The sequence below is a fragment of the Cryptotermes secundus genome, unplaced genomic scaffold, assembly GCF_002891405.2.
Source record: "Cryptotermes secundus unplaced genomic scaffold, Csec_1.0 scaffold126, whole genome shotgun sequence".
NCBI classification, from domain to species: Eukaryota; Metazoa; Arthropoda; class Insecta; order Blattodea; family Kalotermitidae; genus Cryptotermes; species Cryptotermes secundus.
This window is the reverse complement of record NW_019718617.1, coordinates 370,254-388,454: the sequence shown is the minus strand read 5'-3', so window position 1 is coordinate 388,454 and position 18,201 is coordinate 370,254. Positions and strand designations below refer to the sequence as shown.

Sequence of the window (18,201 nt, the reverse complement as noted above, 5' to 3'; positions counted from 1 at the left end):
GTATGTTCTGCGTCCGTGCACTATCGAACTACATTGTGTACATGTTAATAGATCGTGTTCTATCACTGAAATATTTGTGCTTCTTAACACGACGAAGTCTACTGTTGTAGAGTATCCACTATATAAATGTCCTTACTCACTAACTTACACAGCACTGAACAAGATGTCCCCGCAAGTTACGTGACAACAGTTGTATTGCTCGGGACTCAACTTTCCGGCCCTAGAGGGTGCAGGGAGTTAGGGGTGGATATTGTCAACTTGGGGGGGCTGAGCAGCTTTCTCGTCGTGCCCTTTAACAACAGTGGAATTGGTTTAATGGAAAAAATTTGCTAGCATTCCTCACAGAGCCGCAAAGTTGAGTCTCTATCAGTATGTGTACTTCCAACCCCGCCGAGGCCTACGAATTTGAATTCTGTAGGGCTGTATGACAACTAAACTACCTCAAACAAGCAAACGATTTTAAAAACGTTTCTCCATATTTTGCTTAAAATAGTTTTTCATACAAACGACATCCCCCCCCCATGGGCGCGTCCCACATCTTGAAAATCTCTGGTCCAAGCTATTGATAGTGTCGTGGTATGGACTCCTCGAGGACCAGACTTGACAGCAAGCGGCACTTCACTGCGGTGACGTTTGCAGGAGAGAATTTCACAAACTACGTTTACCAATGGTGGCACGCGGTAGCGTACTTAGTTGATGCACTACGCTACAAGCCACGAGGTCGCAGGTTCGATTCCCGACGTCACCGGATTTCTTTCAATTGACCTAATACTTCCAGCCGCATTATGGCCCTGAGATCGACTCAGCCTCTAGCAGAAATGAGTACCAGGAATCTTCCTGGGATTAATGGGCGGCCGGCGCGTAGAAAATGTGGTAGCCTCGACGTCTCAGAACCCTATGGGCCTCCGCGGCTTGTTAGAGCGACAACTTTACCTTTCTTTTACCTTACGTCTAACAGTGCTGACGGCAAAAAACTGTCAACAAGGACTGTTTTTATATCAGTCCGCTTTCGAAGTAGAAGAAAAGGGCTTAAAAGAACGGGGACGTGGATTTAAAACTGTGCGGAAAACACACGTCTACATGCCCACAGGTATGCTGTAATTTTACTGTCAGCCGGTACACTGTAACAGAATGGACTGCGTATGTTCGACAATACGGACGTTACACAGGCTAAATCCTCAATGCCTGAAGAACTGCTGCTGTACGGAAGAGTTCCAATAACTTCCGAGGTCAGTAATGTTATCTGAGTTAAGGTATCAATTCACAAAATGGAGACATCATTGAGAATGTTCTGTTTTGCTGGTGGAAAGTAAAGTGGACATTTCGTGTGGGTGTATAGGCCTGCTTCCTATTTAAAGGTTAATGCAGGATCACTGAAGGCCTACTTTCTGAAAGCCTGGACTAACAGAGAAAGACGTGCTGCTTATACAGGAGGAGTACCAACACCGTTAATATTTTACATGAACTAGTGAATAAGAATCGATACAGAAATGCTCGTCCATTCGATTCTACACATCTCGCTAGATGCTCCTCTGACCGACTGAAAAGGATGCTCACTTTCGAAAGCACGGAGCCGAAAGCAGAAGTATTTCTAAACGCTGAGCACAATGTACTAGTCCATTAGATATATTTTTTTTTGCAACTAATGGACGGCTTGAAGATACAGCATATATTCGAATAAACTATAGCAGCAAAAAAGTACATGGAAGCTGACATCTAAATTACAGGCCTAAATATTGGCCGAGTTGAAAGAACAGATGCGTGTCACCACCAGACTTGCACACAAAGGCCACATAAATGTGGCCGGATAACTGCATACACACTGGAAATAGAGTCCGAGTGCGATCGGATCCCCAAGAGCAGCGGGTACTTGCACAGAAAATGTAAACAGAGGTCCGAGTTTTAGCACAGGAACTGTGAAGAATGTTGGGATCCCCAAGAGCAGCGGGTACTTGCACAGAAAATGTAAACAGATGCCCGAGTTCTAGCACAGGAACTGTGAACAGTGGTGGGGTCCCCAAGAGCAGGGGGTACTTGCACAGAAAATGTCAACAGAGGCCCAAGATTTAGAATAGGAACAGTGAACAGTGGTGGGGTGCCCAAGAGCAGCGGGTACTTGCAAAGAAAATGTAAACTGAGGCCCGAAATTTAGCACAGGAACAGTGAACAGTGGTGGGGTCCCCAAGAGCAGCGGGTACTTGCACAGAAAATGTAAACAGAGGTCCGAGTTTTAGCACAGGAACTGTGAAGAATGTTGGGATCCCCAAGAGCAGCGGGTACTTGCACAGAAAATGTAAACAGATGCCCGAGTTCTAGCACAGGAACTGTGAACAGTGGTGGGGTCCCCAAGAGCAGGGGGTACTTGCACAGAAAATGTCAACAGAGGCCCAAGATTTAGCACAGGAACAGTGAACAGTGGTGGGGTGCCCAAGAGCAGCGGGTACTTGCAAAGAAAATGTAAACTGAGGCCCGAAATTTAGCACGGGAACAGTGAACAGTGGTGGGGTCCCCAAGAGCAGCGGGTACTTGCACAGAAAATGTAAACAGATGCCCGAGTTCTAGCACAGGAACTGTGAACAGTGGTGGGGTCCCCAAGAGCAGGGGGTACTTGCACAGAAAATGTCAACAGAGGCCCAAGATTTAGCACAGGAACAGTGAACAGTGGTGGGGTGCCCAAGAGCAGCGGGTACTTGCAAAGAAAATGTAAACTGAGGCCCGAAATTTAGCACGGGAACAGTGAATAGTANAGCACGGAGCCGAAAGCAGAAGTATTTCTAAACGCTGAGCACAATGTACTAGTCCATTAGATATATTTTTTTTTTGCAACTAATGGACGGCTTGAAGATACAGCATATATTCGAATAAACTATAGCAGCAAAAAAGTACATGGAAGCTGACATCTAAATTACAGGCCTAAATATTGGCCGAGTTGAAAGAACAGATGCGTGTCACCACCAGACTTGCACACAAAGGCCACATAAATGTGGCCGGATAACTGCATACACACTGGAAATAGAGTCCGAGTGCGATCGGATCCCCAAGAGCAGCGGGTACTTGCACAGAAAATGTAAACAGATGCCCGAGTTCTAGCACAGGAACTGTGAACAGTGGTGGGGTCCCCAAGAGCAGCGGGTACTTGCACAGAAAATGTGAACAGAGGCCCGAGTTTTAGCACAGGAACAGTGAACAGTGGTGGGATCCCCAAGAGCAGCGGGTACTTGCACAGAAAATGTAAACAGATGCCCGAGTTCTAGCACAGGAACTGTGAACAGTGGTGGGGTCCCCAAGAGCAGGGGGTACTTGCACAGAAAATGTCAACAGAGGCCCAAGATTTAGCACAGGAACAGTGAACAGTGGTGGGGTGCCCAAGAGCAGCGGGTACTTGCAAAGAAAATGTAAACTGAGGCCCGAAATTTAGCACAGGAACAGTGAACAGTGGTGGGGTCCCCAAGAGCAGCGGGTACTTGCACAGAAAATGTAAACAGAGGTCCGAGTTTTAGCACAGGAACTGTGAAGAATGTTGGGATCCCCAAGAGCAGCGGGTACTTGCACAGAAAATGTAAACAGATGCCCGAGTTCTAGCACAGGAACTGTGAACAGTGGTGGGGTCCCCAAGAGCAGCGGGTACTTGCACAGAAAATGTGAACAGAGGCCCGAGTTTTAGCACAGGAACAGTGAACAGTGGTGGGATCCCCAAGAGCAGCGGGTACTTGCACAGTCAATGTAAACAGTATCAAGGGAGTCGGTATATCCCAAGCTAGTTCTAGGTTACACTTGTATCAAATTAATTCATGCCTCTATACAAGTCTCAAAGTTTTCTTCTTTGTGCTCCTTTGGAAATCACACTGAGCAAGATAGCTCAAGGGGTTATACCTCTGCATTCGTGAGAAGCCCAGTTTAAATCTCGGCCGGAAAGCCGATTAACCTCTCTGAGGTTTTCCGTGGTGTTCCTCAGTCTCTCGTAACAAATGCTACAAAACTATTTTAAGCAAGGCCACGGCCTTCATTATTCAGCATTCTATCTGTCGACGCTATACCTCTAAGCTACTGACAGCGTCGTTTATTCCCCCCCCCCCAAACAATTATGATACACAATCTGCAGCCTCTGCAATAAATGTATGTGCTCAATGAGTACTGGCTGTGAGTCAGTTATGTCCAGGGGCGTAACTCATATATATATATATATATACATATATTTCCGCTTAGGTATCATTTTAATTCTTGTACTGGGGTTTTACTCAGGTCTGTCTGGTTGAGTTAGGACGGTGTATCTTTTCAGTCTGTGTGAAGTTTCGCTTTTGTCCAGAAGGTTCACTGCTAGTGCATTAGTGTGGGTTTATAATTTTCTTAAATATTTGGTATTCGACTTTTTCATTTCACTGAGCACTGTGTTAATTTGTAGATCTTCCTGGACTCTGAGGTTGTTTATGTACCAAGGTGCGTTCAGAATCGATCGGAGAGTCTAGGATTGAAATCGATGTTAGAAATGGAGGCTGTCGCCAATAGCTGAATTCCATAGGTCCATATGGGTTTGAGTGTTGCTTCGTATAGGATTTTACACTCTACTGACAGTGTTGACCCTCGTCCGAGTAGCCAGTTCTTTTGTTTCGCTCAGTCAAACCTCAATTCTTCTTTTGGATATTTCCCATGCTTGTAGCTGGATGTTACACCAGACCGCTTACACCTTAATCTCTTAGCCTATAGTGTTCATAACATTACCTTCATTCCTTGGTTCGAGTTCTGCAACCATTGCGATTTAACCCCTAAAAATTGTTATCATGCCTCACAGAACCGTCATTATTCTACTTCAATTCGTAATAATCTGCACTGTCCCTGGTTGAACTTCTGATGCTTTCAGGACTTGCTCCGAGTTATCTCGATACTCCCAGTTTCCTAAGGCGCCAGACATGTGACACTGTTCACGAACTCCTACATCGATTGCCTTCTCAGGTGAAATCTGTCTCGCTGTTTTGTTGATCGTTTACTTGCCGTGTCTCTCTTCAATTTTCGCAGACCCCAGGTTTCCATTTGCCTATTAATCAGGTCCTCCAAAAGACCGCGAATGAATTAGCACTATATTTTAATGCCGTCCTCTATAAGTTACGCAACCGATCACAGTCGCTGGGCGGTCTAAGGCATGAACTGTCTTCGCCCGCTCGAGCACCGGAATCGTGGTTTCGAATCCCAATCAACGCATGGATGTTTGCTCCTGTTTATTCTGTGTTTATGTCACGTAGCGGCCTTGCGACGGGCTGATTCCCCGTTCAAGGGGTCGAACCGACTGTCTTCGATTAAGAAACTGAATTGAAATGCGTTTCAGTGATGCCCTGTGTTCCAAGTGGGATCAACAGGAATACAGGAAGAAGAAGAATATATTGCTTCGCAATCAGATTAGAAACCGTAAAATAATATTTGACTCACAGATAGTAGGGGGGTACGAACACATAATTTGTAAATACTGGCAGAGTCTCAAACCGTAATCTGGTACTCGTACAGAAACGAAAATATTAGCGTAGTAGGTCTACTAGCATATAAATTGTAAATACTTACCAGGTTCCAAATATTAGTACCGAAATTTTAGCAGTGGCCAGGTTCCAATAATTAGCCCGATAGGCCAGTCTATCACAAGAGTAAATGGTGGTTACGTTACGAATATTTGGCCAGCAAGTCTACATACAAGCACAAAAAAGGTAAACACTGCCATTGTTCCAAATATTAGCCACATAGGGGTCGACTCGGCCTCTAACAGAAATGAGTACCAGGAATGTTTCTGGGGGTAGAGGGTGGCCGACGCGTAAAGCTGACTACCTTACTGCCATCTGTGAGTCGATTCTTTACAGAGAGTTTCGAAGTCTCACAACCCTATGGGCCCCCACGGCCTGTTGTAAGGTTAGCTTTACTTTTTTATCTATCAGGTCTACTAGCACATAAACTGCAAAACAAATAGTGGCCAAATTTCAAATATTAGCCTGTTGGCTCTACTAGCACAGAAACTGTAAACAGTGGCCACGTTACAAATATTAGCCTGGCAGGTGCACCAGCACAGAAACTGTAGATAGTGGCCAAGTTACAAATATTAGCGTGGCAGGTCTATGACGTCAGAAACGTTATACGGCGGCCAGGTCTCAAACATACCTAATAACCTGTTACACGTAATACCACGGTCTGGCAAATCTACTGCCACATAAATTGGAAATAGGCCTAGTGGCCTGTGCCTGGCAATTGCACTAGCAGAGAAGCTGTAAAACAGAGGCGAAATAGCAAACAGTAGCATGGCAGTAGTCGTAACCTTAAGCAGTGGCTGTATGTTAGAAAGGGAAACCCCAAAACACTTGTCTATTCTCTTATAATACTACACCATCTGTATCATAAACAGTGGCTGGGGCTTAGGTAGTAGCCGGATAGTCCTGCTAAGCACAGGGGCTATAAATAGTGAGCTGCATATCAAACAATAGGCTGGTACTAGCCGCGAAATATAAAACGGCCTCGTAGTCAGGTCTCCAAACAGTAGCCACGTGACCGACCAGATTCTAGTGACCCTTGGTGCCTATGTGATAATTCTGATGGTACCTGTATTTGGCAGGAACCGTGGTAGAGTAGTCGGTATAGCGACTGGCTACGGGCTGCAAGACTGAGGGGTCGGAGTTCGAGTCCCGGAATGGTCAAGAATTTTCTCTTTTCTAAATCGTCCAGACCGGCTCTGTGGTCCACCCGACCTCCTAGCCAATGGATACCGGGGGTAAAGCGGTAGGGGCGTGAAGCTGACCACTGACCTCCATCTAGCACCGAGGTCAAGAAAATGGGGATCTATACATCCACTCCCTCATACGTCTTCATAGAGTAGTGCTTAATTAGCTAAGCACAGGGACAACTTTACCTTTCACCTGTATTTGACACGATAAGTTATTATCATGCCTAAACATTTTAATGCAGATTAATAAAAGCAGGTAAGAGATAGAACGAGTTTAGGATCATATTTGTGCTATCCAGGATGACAAATGCATCAAATTTCTCACTCGGACTTCATCATGTGGATGGTGGACTTTAAATCAAGATTGGGTATATGGCTATGCGACGAATTGTGTCGACGCTGCCTAGCACCGGACACCGGGTCTCCCACAAACTGTTCCTCTATAACCTATAGACAAAAATTATTATCACTGTTGTCGCCTTTAGAAACGGAATTTCTCTTACGTTGCAGAAAATAATTCACAAGTAAAATATACCGAAGTCCAATGGCAATGCACACAGTACAGCATTATAAGGGAGCACGCGGTAATGTAGTTTGTTGAGGCACTATGCTACAAGACGGAAGGTCGTGGCTTCGATTCCCGATGAAGTCACTGGATTTTTCAATTAACTTAATCCTTCCAGTCGCATTATGGCTCTGGGGTCGAGTCAGCCTCTAACGGAAATAAAAGAAGGAATCTTCCTGGGGGGTAAAGGGCGGCCGGCACGTAAGGCTGACGACCTTACCGCCATCTGTGTGCTGAATGTCTATGATATGTGGGAGTGCCGACGTCTCACAACCCTTTGGACCTCCACGGCCTGTTACAGGGATAGCTTTCCCTAATAATAGCAGGCATTTATTGATTAAAATTAAAACATTCTAATACTTAAACAGTGTAATGTAATATCTGATTCAAACTGAGACTTAATGAAGAATTAACCCGTGCTACAAACGCAATCTGGTAACAAGAGAGAATTTTATGGTGCTGCATCCTGTTTGTGACGCTTACAAATAAAAATGAAGCAGTCACCGCCACGTATTGTACATTTACTGCCGGGGTTCTACTGACAGCCTAGCCCATGTGGGGAACTTTTCATGTCACAATTTGTGCAGGTGTTACAGACATTTAATAACACTTCTGTAGGTTGGGTAAATATATAACAGGCAACTCCGCGGAGTACAGACTTTAAACAGCTGATAATTATTGAGCCAGTCAAGAAATTACCCACACTTACACAATCCGAAAGTTCACTACAGTGTTCTGAAGAGCTCGTCATGGTATCCTTTCCTGAGCCAGATAAATCCACTTCATATCCTCATCCCCTAATCCCCTTTGAGCCGTCCCCCGTCTCTCAAGTGGTGGTTCCCGATCCAAATTTTATTTCTATCAGTTGTATCCCATGGGTGTTACATGTCTCCAATAGTGCTTTGTGAAGAGTACATATTATTAACATCCTGGTTACGTAATTTTCTCCACCCACCTGTTAGGTCTACTTCGCTTTCTTTCGGCAAAGTATTCTTTCAAATATTTTGTTCCGAAATATCCCGGATCTATGTTCCCCTCTTTAACATCGAACTCTACATCCATATAAAACTACTGAGTAACATTATCATAATTTATGTGTTTTCAAATTCAAGTGGTTAGACAAGACACAGGAAAATATAACACATGCATTAAGAGGCGCGGTACTGGTAACCAATGGCTGTTACACCTGCTAAATAAAATATATTTTCTGACGCCACTGTAATACAATTGCATAAATCTGCTTCACTCCATTCCGTCAGAGGGACGCTGCTTCTCATTCATGAAATGCACTGTGCCTGTCTCTGTGGCCGGCTCCAACCTACATCAGCAGCAGCAAACCATCACGAGACAAAGCAGCGTTGCCACGTACGCAACTTCCCACGCTCAACTACATTAACTGCATGGCAGGTTACATGTGGCAACGTTGTGCATGCGCAGAGACGTTCCACTCAATACACACATTCTAGCTAGCCGATAAAGGAAAGAGGAGCGTACATTACATCCAAACTTCTCTCTCGTTCTCCACGCTCTCTCCCGTTCTCTCTCTCTCACTCACTGATTAAAGCTGCATTACTCCGACAGGGTGGTCGATACTATGGAATCCAGAGGGCAGGGGATTTGCCTCTGGTAGCGAAGGGCGACATGGAAACACAGAGAGTATTATAAGGGAAGGGAATATGACCCTTAGCGAGCAAGGGAGGAAAAAAACTGGAAGTTCTCCCCTGCTCGCTTGACTCCGGCAGTGGCGACTGCGATGGTATGTTTTGTCAATATTCGAGAGGGGGTGAGAAAGAGAGTGCCGGGGAAGTGGCAGAGAGCGAGCGAGAGAGAGAGACAGACGGACGAGAATGACAAGACACAACCAAAGGGTACCTACTACCTCCAGATATTTATTACACGAATTACAGGAAGTAAATTATTTTGCAGAAAAAGTAAAAAGGGAGCTGGCGTATTTGACTCACCTCGGATGTTCAATATCAACACGGCAATACATTCCTCTCGTTGGTTAGAAAATGTGACACAGCCTTCTGACACATCACGTATTCAGTCACAAACAGGTTCACACAGGTCATCACCACTGCACAGTAATTGCATATGCACTACACGCCCAAATAGATGAATGCATAGTGTTAACCTTCAGTCCGCAAGTCGCACAATTCGCCTCCTCTCGCCACAATGTTCAACTCTACACTCAGCTGCTATGCCCCTCACGAAGGCCTATGACCAGCCTGGCTGGGGTTTTCGAGCTGCAGAGCATTCTGGGTAAAACGAAGTGTTCTAAGCCTATATCGACCCCGCCTTACGCAGGCCACACCCGCAGCCAATGGGAATACACAATGGCATCTGACGTCAGCATCACGCTCAGTAGTGGGGGAAACCCCCTTCCGGTTTTGTAGATAGCTGCGGCTCTTGTTTACGAACGCCTTGATGTGGTAAACTTGGGTACATCAGGAGTGAGGGTTATGTCAGGCACAAGGTGTCAAACACCATAAGTCTACTTATTACTTATTATACAAAGTTAAATTGCTCCCAATAATTAAAACTGGAGACATGTAAAAAAACTGTGTTTTCTGTTTAGTTGTTTCACCAAGATCAATGCAGAATTATGTTTAATTTCCTGTTCCTGCACCGTGTAGCTTAGCTGATTTCCGCAGCTTCCTTCGGAGTCCTATGAACTGATCTCAGCGATTTATTTTTGTCTCCATTTTGCAAGCTATACGGTGCATCTAGTTTGTTTATGGTGGGCGTTTTCAGAGAAAACAGAGGAAATTTCGTTTTTCTCTGATGTCTATTTCGTTGCTGGTCATCTTGAAATATCCAGTACAGGTTGAAGAGATACTCACACTTCCAACTGCTTCCAGACTCCCATGCCTCTTTTCATCAGTAGCCAAATCTATGCATAGACTATATAAAATATACTTTTGCCGTGACATGGTATACATTTGTTCTTATTTCTGTTTCTGACAACATTTAGGCCTACTCACTGAATTCCTCTTCATTTTAACCTCTCTTTCAACAAGCGGTTAAGGGCTTACTTGTGTTTCCAGTTGTTTTCGTCCTACTCTTATGCTACATTACGTATCAAATCGCTGAGTGACTAACAACCGGGTCTGTTACTTAAAACGCAGGGCCGCTGGCTTCCTACCGCGGCGGCCCGGGTTCGATCCCAGGTCTGGTCAAGTGGGATTTGTGGTGGACAAAGTGGCACTGGGGCAGGTTTTCTCCGAGTACTTCGGTTTCCCCTGCCAATCTTTATTCCACCAATTGCTCCACAATCACCCTCACCTATCATCTGGGGCTGGTACAATAGGCCAGAAGTGGCCGCAGTACAAAGGACTTAGTCCCACCCCACTACCAATAAAAAGTACTTAAAACGTAAAGTTTTCTGTGTGCTTAATTTCTTAAGCACTAAGCCATGAAGACATGTGAGGGAGTGGAGGTATAGCTCCACCATTCCTTATCTGGTCACTAGATGAAGTGAGTGGTCAGCTTCACGCCCCTCCTTCTTTGCCCCCGGTATCTATTGGATAGAGGCTGCATGGACCTCGGAGTCGGTGTGGATGTTGTGGAGAAGAGAAAAATTTAGCACTGCTGCGAATGGAACTCGGACCTTCAGTCCCGTAGCTCGCTGCTCTACCGACTGAGCAATCCCGATTCCTTGGTCTGTTAAATTATCTCTTACAATTTTTCATTAAAGAATTGAAGAACTGTAGGCCTACCTAGGCATGTGTTGCATAGCCGAACATTCTCTTAATAGCTTCTGCTGCGTAGGCCCAGTGAGCATACCTAGGGATCGTTATATTTCAGTCGGTTTATGGACTAGGATAAAGGGTTGAATTCGGAGGAATAGAGGTTCAGTTCCCGGTAAGGTTAAGTGATATTTCTCTCTTTTACAGCATCCAGAGTATTTCTTGAGCCAACCCTGCGTCCTATCCGAGGGCTCTATTCTGGGGGTTAAGTAGCTTAAGCGTGAAGCTGATTATTTTTAAGGCTGAAGTAATTATTATTTTATCAACTGTGTAAAACATGTGTCTATCTGAGTTATCAGTTCCATTCTCACTAAAAACACAACGGCTTAATTTCTTCCAAGCAAATCGTCCTTCCTCGCCCTGTCAAGTGCCAGTTCATTTTTTCATAAATATCTATTTCGGAATAGAGTAAGGACAGAAGGGGCCGCGCCATAGCTCAAGCGGTTAGTCGCTAGCTTCCCACCTCGGTGGCCCGGGTTAGATCCCGGGTCTGGTCAAGTGGGATTTATGGTGGACAAAGTGGCGCTGGAGCAGGTTTTCTCCGAGTACTTCGGTTTCCCTTGCCAATCTTCATTCCACCAATTGCTCCACAATCACCCTCACCTATCATCTGGGACTGGTACAATAGGCCAGAAGTGGCCGCAGTTCAAGGGACTCAGTCCCACCCCGCTAACAATAAAAAATAAAAACGGCCAGAAGGCCGTTAAAATTAAACGGGAAAGTACTCATTTCCTGCAGTGAGTAAATTTATTTACACATCAACTAATTCCAGTGGAGTCTGCAACAGAACAAAGAGTGTGAGGTAACATGCACGAAGCAGCGCAGGTATAGTTCTGCCATTCTTGACCTCGGCTGTTGATGGAGTTAAGTTGTCAGCTTCACGCCACGACCACTTTACATTCGAAGACACATCCTCATGTACCCATTGGATAGGAGGTTGTGTGCACCACAGAGCTAGTCTGAAAGATTTGGAGAAGAGAAAATTCTTGACCATACCGGGACTCGAACTCCGACTTCTCAGTCATCCAGCCCGTAGCCAGTCGCTATACCGACATATCTCCTCCATGTTCAAGACTGAATAATGAACCAAGAAAGAAACCATCATGAAGCACGTAGAAAGTTCTGCTTGGCTTATTTTTCAACCTTGAAGACGGAGACAATATTTTCCCCCCAAACGCCCCGTGATTCTTAATGGACTGCGCGTGTTTCCATTAGCCAGGCGGAGGGACTGCCGTTGTCGAGGGTACAAGGAATGAACATGGAAGAAGTTCACAAGTTTTGGAAGCGTGTCTGAATGAAGGGAGTCTCCTATAGAAGCTACACAGGACATTCAATGTTAGAGAATCCGGTATTCGGCTAATAAATAAACTCGGAAAATTTGTAGCAATGAAAGGGGCCAAAAATATGCAGGTTCTTACCCCTCGTGAGAGAAGGGGGAAATGTAAGAGTGATGGCATGTTGCAATACTGAAGAACACTCCCTTCCACCAGTCCTAATTTTGAAAGGATTTAATAAAAAAACAAGAATATGTGTACGGCCTTCCACAAGGATCACAAGTGTACATGAACTACATGCCCTTCTGCATTAATTCGAGTTTTTATATAATTGTTTCGGGAGAATTTTATTTCGAGAAAACCGTCAGAGAAATGGTTCCTTGTTCTCAATGGCCATGTTTCTCATTGCAGTACGTCTGAAGTGTTGGAGTTAGCAGACTCAGATGATGTTACTATGTCATCACACAACTCGGGCTCTTCAGCCACTGGATCGCTCTTCCTTCAAGACCCTTAACACCTATCAGAGTCAAGAAGCAATAATTTGGTTGAGAAACCACATAGAACGGAACATAACACGGTCATCATCATCAGTAATCTGTCAAGACGACAGGTCCACACTCTCTTCCAAAACAATTCCTCCACTTAATGCGATCTAGAGCTTTCTCCTTCAAATGACAGTATCCTATTCTGTCCCCAAGGTCATCCAGCATCTTCTTACGTCTTCTTCCTCGTCTTCTGGTCACTTCCATCCGCCCCTCTATCTTTCCTTCGATAACTTCTTTTAGAAGGCAGTTACCGCGTAAGATATGACCAATCCAATTAACCTTCCGTTTTCTTATTTCGTGTAGGATATTCCTTTGCTCGCTGACTCTAATTAACACTTCTTCATTTCTCACATAATCGGTCCAACTGATCTTCTCCATCCTTCTCCAACACCACATTTCGAAACTTTCCAGATGTTTCTGATCTACTGCCCTAAGTGCCCATGTTTTAGCCCCATACAGAGCTATACTCCAAATGTAGCATTTCATAACACGGTATTAAATAGAAAAAAGCCTAAGGAAATTCTGTCTCTGTTTCAAATGGCAGCTCAAGGTTTAAAGTAACTGGTATTTTTCCTATAAAGAAAATGCAATTCCGGGCAACTTTTCCTCCATTGCAGACATTTAAGTGACTCCATGCTTAGAGACAGAATCCAAACCTTCAACATCCACATGGAACATATCCAGAGATCCAGAGCCATCCGCCCCATCAGCCAATGATGGAGTTGATACAAATTGCAATTATAGCATGAGAGGAACGCATCAGCAGACGAGAATTTCCGAGCAGGAAATACATCGGAAAGATAGAAACCACAGATGAAGGGTAAACGGTGAAATGTCCCTGAGAAAAGTTAAGAATAAAACGATATTTATGTCAGTAACATTTTTTGTGAATGTTGGGAAAATTGAAGAAAGCAGACTGCTTTTACCGTTTCTCACGGTCTCTTCGCTTGCAGATTTCTTATATTTTTTCTTCTACCCTGAAGATAGAGGCGATACGTTCCTCCGAAACGTCGATTAACACCACATATACACGGTGCCAAATCCCAGAAGACTGCTTTCTTCATAGTCACCGCCGTGAAAGCCTCAAATCTTACATACGTTGGGAAAATTATTTGTAGGGAGCATCAAATTCTGGCTGAATTCAGTGTGGAAAAGCAGAGAACGAGTGCGTAAGACTTGTATCTTGTATGGGCGCTTTTGTAATTGATTTGGAACGGATGGGAAGAGAAAGAGAAAAAGAGTGAAGAGGCCTGCTGTGGCATCTGTGTCACACCTCGGGGTGTGTTGACGCAAAGGCACTCTTTTCTTTGCCTTGAGCATTTAATCATATCTTTTTTAGTTTCAAGTCTTGTAGATTGTATGCTTACAGCAGAGGCAGCATTCAAAGAAAAACAAGAAATAAACGCCTTTGCCTGTAGTCCGCAAACGAGTTATACCGATCGAGCGACCGCCACTCGTCGGCGAAGTTAGTGCCAAGTTTTGCGGATAGAGGGTGTGACATGGTCAACACAACGGATCCTCACGGCCTTTAATCTCATTTTTCTAGACCGGAGTCGCAATTTCCTTGAAATAGCTCCTCAATTATCATCACGAGGCAGAGTAGACCCCATTCCAGACCCATTACTTCTCAGAAAATCCGGTAGCACCGGGAATCGAACACGGACCTCTGGATCTGTAGCTAGGAAGTCTGACCACTAGACCACAGAGGAGGTCTAGAAGCAGACTTCAACTAATAAAAATTGTTCTCTTTAAATTTAAATATTTTCAGTATTTATGGATTTATTTTTAAAAACCTCGGCGTCTCTCTCCCCATTAACTCTACGACAAGCACTTCGCTTGGTAACGTTTCTACGATCACCACGTTTGTATGACCATGGCCTTATGAAGAACTAAAAGTTAGGTAAATTTTTCCGCAGATAACTCTTATCAAATCCTGAGTTACATATTCCAACACTAAATATAAAAATGTAGATTTATAAAACAAAATTTATTGCTACAAAGATGGTACAGTAATGGCAGTCACGCAGCTTCGAAACTGGTTTTGGATGTTACTACAAATCTGTCCGTAGAAAACATATCCTTTGTTGCGCACACCTCACATAATATATAACCTAAAATCAAAAACTGCCATTGCCAATATTGGGTACAATTGTATTCATTCATTCATCTGTAATCTGTCAAGACGACAGGTCCACAGTCTCTTCCAAAACAGTTCCTCCACTTGATGTGATCTAGAGCTTTCTCCTTCAAATGAAAATATCCTCTTCTGTCCCCAAGGTCATCCAGCATCTTCTTACGTCTTCTTCCTCGTCTTCTGGTCACTTCTATCCGCCCCTCTATATATAGCAGATAATGTTTCAAATTAGCAGTCGGCGTGTGTTTGTTTGTTTGTTTGTTATTCCTAGTTAGTTTACTTAAAAGGCGAAACTTTGAATTAAATTCTCTCCCTGTTCCGAAAGTTTCCAATGAAATATCCCTTACTCGCAGCAGAATTTCCCTTTCCGCGATGCGCAATGGCCCGTAGATTTCCATTGCAACAAACTACACGCATGAACTGCTCAGTAGGACGGGGTCTCCTGTGCAGACCAAGAATAAGTCATTTTGAAAAAAAAATTCTGACATCTTCTTTATAAGATGCTTGTGACGGGGAAAGTGATACAAGTTTACTTAAGAAAACTCATTTAGGCCTTCTTTGTCAAATGTACACATTCTAGATACATTTCATAAAAATTGCAAAAAAAATTGCTAAATTGAAAAGAAAATGGAAAGAATAAAAAGGAAGCTAAGGAAAGAATTGAAGAAGAGGTGGAGATAAGAACAAGTAGAAAAAAACTGTCAACAAAACTTCAACCCTGAAGATAGAGTTATCGTATTTGTCCGAAGCATCGATATACACTTACAAGACTGCAGAGTGTTACTACGCAGAAGGCCCAAATCCGTGAACATCCACGCCTGTGAGAATCTCAAAGCTTGGCCACTAATAAATTTAAAACTCTCTACATTTCATCCCTTGCAAGAATTTTTACGTCTGATACCATCAAAGAATTCTTAGAGGAGCTGCGCAGTGAAGGCAGGTCTGCCAACTGAACCCCTCGCTCAAGAGAGGAGAGGCAGCAGCTGGACCCGTCAGACTACATATAAAAAAACTTGTCAGTCCAGTCGTACCTGCTGTCTCTCGCCGGAAACGCGTCATGAACTGTTCCTTAAGCTAAGAAAACTTTTAAAATGTCTACCTAATGACTAACCAGCCAACTAAGACTGAGTCGACCGTCTGACCAACTGAATAACCAATTAGGAGTGTTTACCAAAGTGACTGTGTGACTTGTTGTCTAACCGAATAACCGACAACGAGATCAACATTTACGAACTTTCATCCCGTGATGGCTCGTTAAAAGAGTAGCGTAAATGGGGCCTTCTAAGTAACAATAACATCTATAAAATGAAGACAGAAATAGATACTAACGTGTTGCAAAGTTGAATAGCACTAATACAACGGGGCGCCTTCACATGCACAAAACAAATACAAAGCACTGAAACTTACTTACTCTTAGAGCTGAGCCCTTCTTGAGGAGCCGCCAATTCTGCAGCTACTCAAAGAATTTCCCAGCATTTTATAGAACCCGAAGGTTCATTACCGTGTTCAAAAGAGTTCCTCACATATCCCTATCCTGAGCCAGACCAATCTAATCCATACCATACCATCCTGCCTCTCTAAGATCCATTTTCACTGCCTTGAGCTAACCTGCCCTATGCTTCTAACTTTCCAAGTACCGAATTTCATGTCCGTTTTCTTTAGCCTAGGTCGTTCATCGAGAAGATCCATCCCGGTCCGAGGCTTTGTGTTCATTTTCGTAACAAGCTTATTTTTTTAGGGTGAAGAGTTGTTAGTCCCACGCCCAACCCCCAAGCTGGAGGACAACCCCTTGTCGGCTTTCTGCGACTGCTTATTCAGTATATTTGCAGCTTCCTTCCATACGTGGAGGGCGTCCCCTCCATCCGCAACCTGAGGACGAGCCATGCCGTAGTGACGAGGGACCCGCCTAACTTAAACTACACACATGAAAAACAGAACTACACGAGAGTAACACTAACGAGTGTATAACCATTTACCCGACGACAGAAGGACCCCCCCTCACGTTGCCTCGTCCCACGACTTAATCATCCAGCAACCACGATCATAATGACGTCACTCAAAACTACGTTTAGTTCTAAGCTCAGTTTTAAGATTAGTTAGAGCCTACCCATGAACCAATTTAGAACGGGGATTTATACAAAAAAGCTTTTAAAACAGTTAAATTAAATTATTATATATTAAAATACGAATTATAATATATTGTAACGGATTTAATCAACACGTTGCAACGCAACACGTTTGTAAATGCGGTCTAACACGTAATAACAAAAGAAGTTATGTTTTTTATCCTACCAACACGCCAATAGACTGGCTGGATAGCGATCACGTGACATATGTTTACAGTAGGTCCATGTCCGTTCCGCGGATATAGAAGTAAGTGTTAGAATTCGTTCAGGGCAGTTACAAGTCACGTGTTACGAGTTACTAGTAGCGAAAGCACGCGAACAAGCAAGCAAGTCAATTAGTTACTATAGGATTCTGACGATGGTGTATAACACACTGATATATTGGGTTTCTGGACTTTGTCCATCGTCCTAGTTTTTAAGATAACAAAAACACGACGTTTCGGACCAGCCTCAATCACTGGACCAGTGATTGAGGCTAGCTCTTTCTAACGGACCCAACAGAATAGGTGTTCCCCCTTTTCCTTCACCTGAGGACGGAAACAGATCCAGTTTCCGAAACGTCGTGTTTTTGTTATCTTAAAAACTAGGACGATGGATAAAGTCCAGAAACCCAATATATAAGCAAGTCAATTCTCGGTAGGAGATAGGCACGAGAAGTTCGTAGTTGAAGAAGAACTAGAAATCAGCATGTGAAGATTTAGTGTGTGAATTGAAGGCTTTATTTATGTGTAATATTGGGAGTGTGTGATTCAGTGAGACTGCTATAGTTCCTGTGTTATAAACCCGTGGAGTCTAGTACAGATAGACTGAAGAGATTAATGTGGAGTGATTGTACATTGGGTCAAGCGGCAATAGTGTAATAATTAATTGTAGTTATGGCTTGAAGGTGGTTAATAAAACCAATTACGAATCCGAACCCCGTCTATAGTTACTGTGACACGTGACAATTATTAGTTTTAAACAATCTTACATAAAAACCATATATTATTACTAGAGTTTTCATGTGTACTGTTAGGTTATATATTAAAAAGGTGTATTCGTTATTAAAAGGAGAAACCAAATGGGAAAATATGACCCCATATTAAACTAACCTAGTACAAGAACTTAGTTTGATATT

General features: G+C 43.7%; 2 protein-coding genes across 6 annotated transcripts in view; one reads left to right on the top strand and one right to left on the bottom strand.

Moving 5' to 3' along the window:
• The window catches only part of LOC111861443, a 358,446-nt gene that overhangs the window by 189,953 nt on the left and 150,292 nt on the right, over positions 1 to 18,201 (top strand). The window lies entirely within an intron of this gene.
• LOC111861431 (mucin-22) overlaps positions 1 to 18,201 on the bottom strand; it is a 176,883-nt gene that overhangs the window by 152,334 nt on the left and 6,348 nt on the right. The window contains exon 1 of one of the 2 annotated variants that reach the window (XM_023845990.2): positions 9,218 to 9,477. The exons of the other annotated variant lie outside the window; for it this stretch is intronic. The gene's annotated coding sequence lies outside the window, so the exon portion shown is untranslated. Of the gene's footprint in view, positions 1 to 9,217; positions 9,478 to 18,201 lie in introns of those variants that run through there. 2 annotated transcript variants of the gene reach the window in all.